This window comes from Lissotriton vulgaris, chromosome 1_1 (genome assembly GCF_964263255.1).
Source record: "Lissotriton vulgaris chromosome 1_1, aLisVul1.2, whole genome shotgun sequence".
NCBI lineage: Eukaryota > Metazoa > Chordata > Amphibia > Caudata > Salamandridae > Lissotriton > Lissotriton vulgaris.
The window spans coordinates 2138309942-2138313140 of NC_141685.1; positions in this window are offsets into that span (position 1 = coordinate 2138309942).

Genomic DNA, 3199 nt, shown 5'->3' on the forward strand with positions numbered 1-3199 from the left:
TGGTGGTGGCGAATAGATTGAGCCAAGGTTATCCCCATTAGCAGAAGAAACCTTACACCACCTCTGGGTGTAACTGCCACTCGTAATCTTTTAGGAGTCGATGGCTGAGTTTGTCCGCTCCGGCATTCAACGATCCTGCCAGGTGATTCACTACCAGAAAATCCCCATGGCAGTGGTGTTAATCGTGAGCACCTGTACTAGCCTCCCCTTGATAAATGAAAGGAAGGCTTTCAATGTCAAGAAGATGGCCCGGAGCTTCAGAAGGTTGTTAAGGAGCCAGGCCTCTGCCTGAGATCAGAAACCACTGATCTATATCTCTCTCAAGTGTCCGCCCCAAACCAGAAGTGATGCATTGGTCATCCTATCAGGTCTAGGTGGTGTAGGGAAAGGGGTCTACCGCTGACCAAACAGCAGTCCAATAACCACCAATTTAGATCTTTTGAAGTCTCCTTGCAATATGGACATGGTCAGAGCTGTCCCTTTGATGATGGGCCCACTAAGATTTCAGATCCCATTGTAGTGTCCCCATATGCCACCTGGCATGCTTGACTAGCAGGATACAGGAGGCCATCAGTCTGAACAGCCTCAGAATTGACCTCCCTGAGACTCCGGACAGAGGCTGAAATGATCCTCTCCTGAATGTCCTAGACTCTTCTTTTTGGCGTAAAGGCATGAAACTGAACCGAGTCCAAAATGGATCTGATGAAGCAGGCCATCCCGGAAGGAGTCAGGTGTGACTTTGGCACGTTGATAGTGAACCCTGAAGATGACAGGATGGTCGCCGCAGTCTGGAGGTGATGTAAAGCTTTATGGTTAGACTCCATTTTTGATTAGGCCCAGAGTCCATCTTAGGTACCGTAAGTCGCCATCTTTCCTGAATTATTCAGGATCAAGGTCATGTCTGCCAGTGATGCAGAAGTCGTCTGACCTTCTCTTTCTAGGAACCTTGGAAGTGTCAAGGCATTTGACTAATGACTTGGATATAACACCTGATGTGACATCAGTCTGGAACAAGTGTATACGTATCACTGTGTCAAGTTCAAATAAGGACAAATACAGACATATAGCCAAGATAGTGTAGCGTGAATTGATGTCCTTTCATCTCATATGCTCATAAGGAAACATCTGGGACGCACACCTTGATGTACATAATCTATGTCAGACATTCCTAAACATGTCAGAAATTCCAATCCCTTGTCAGGAGAAGCCCTTTGCCTAGAGTCATTATCACCCACTGCCAGCGCACTTTGAAGGTAAAAACAGAGTCCCAGAGGAAGGCCACTACAGTAGCGTGCTTGCCCTTTGCAGGGAACACTGCCATCACACCTCTGCTGATAACATCTATTGCTGTCAAGAAGGTATGCAGTGTCTATCTTCTCCCTAAAAAACTATAGACAGCAATTTGCTCTACTCTCTATGCTCTCTTCATGTAGTGCATAGAAATAGGTTTTAGGGTGATAGGTTCCAAATGACATTTTAATCAAGTTAGAAATGTCCATTTAATTCTTGTTCAAAACGTGCCTAATTGCTTTTTTCATGATATCCTGTGCAGCTACTTTAGATGTGCTGAGAAATAGATGCGCCCTGTTGTAATAAATGCTTTTAGTCAAACGGGTCTATTCTTCTTAGTGCAGTGTGTGTGTGATATGGTGAGTAACAAAATAGGTTTGTTTCTAAAACTACTGCGCCCCTGTTCCAGTGATTGTAAGTAACCTAAAAGCAACAACTCTACTTCAACATTGTATTGGGTGGGGGTCTGCGGGTCTGCAATAACCTGTCTTTCACAGTCAGCGCTGGTGCATTAAACTGAGTTTATCTGTGTCACCCTTGGGTGGAAAAGTAAACCACCAAAGTCGCAGTTTGCGCAACACAGGTTGTTGATGTCTGCCCGGGGCAAGCTTGCCTTCAACTTACAGTCACTGAGGTAGGGGGAAGACTGGGACTCCTGGCTTCTGAAGGAGTAATGCAACCCCTACCATCAGATTTATATGCACCCGAAATGTGCTGGTAAGACCAAAGTACTATACAGCAAACTAAAAATGATTTTGTCACACCACAAGCCACATTTTCGAGCCAATGAGCCTGCAGGATATGTATATGGACAAGACCTGGGCCAGTGTGAGCATCTTGAATTTATGAGAGGGCACAGTTTAAAACAGGACAAATGCTACTGTTCTTCTTTGGCACCGTACAATAGCAGGAAAAACAACAACAACCTACTCTGGCACAGGCATCGTCTCAATAGTGCCTTTGGCCAAAAGGGATTCCACTTTCGGCCATAAAATGGACAGATGGTCTTTTGTGAGTTGTTCTCACAGTGGTGGGTGCACCGCATTGACAATGAAGAGTGAGGTGTACCCCTTTCGGACTACTGGAAGGACCCACCTGTCCAGTGTTATTGTCAATCGATCCAGGAAGAATCACTGGATCCTTCTTCCTACCAGGCGGCTGTGCTCCACTAATGGCATGCTTAAGAGGTTTTGAATGTGGGGCTGTTGGGGGCAGAGGTGTCAGTGGACTGAATGGCTCTACAAGGGTGGTTGCCGTCGCAGCTGTGAAACTGCTGGGCAACTTGCTGAGACTGAATTGGGTATGGGCTACCTCTGCCGAAGCCACGAAAGGAACGATAAGGCTGATGGGCTGGTGTAGCTGGGCAGATACGCCCAGGGAGCATGCTGTGGTCCTGCTCTCTTTGAACTGATCCAGAGTGGAATCTGCCTTGCTCCCAAATAGAAGAGTCCCATCACAGGACATGTCCATGAGGGACGATTGGTCATCACCTGAAAAAACCCACTGACAGCAGCCAGGCATGGCAGTGAATGGTGATATTGGTGCCAACAGTTCACCCGATGGAATAGGTGGTGTCCAAGCCACAGCGGACTGTAAACCTGGCCATATCAGCACTGTCCTGTATGGCTTTTGTTAGGACATCCCTGAGTCACAGAATCCCAAAGAGCGTGAGAATAGCGACCCAGCAGGCAACTGACATTCACGGACCTGAAGGCCAAACTCGTGGAAGAAAATACCCTCTTTTCAAAGGTGTCGTCTTTTTTGGACTCCTGGTTGGAGGGTGGGTGAGGGAAGGGGGGGAGGGGGGAGTAGTTCAAAAGATATCCGTGTTAGTCTGACTGGTCTTGCACCACGAAGCTTTCATGGGTAGGGCACACAGACAAAATTGCAGGTCCACTGGGGCAGTGCC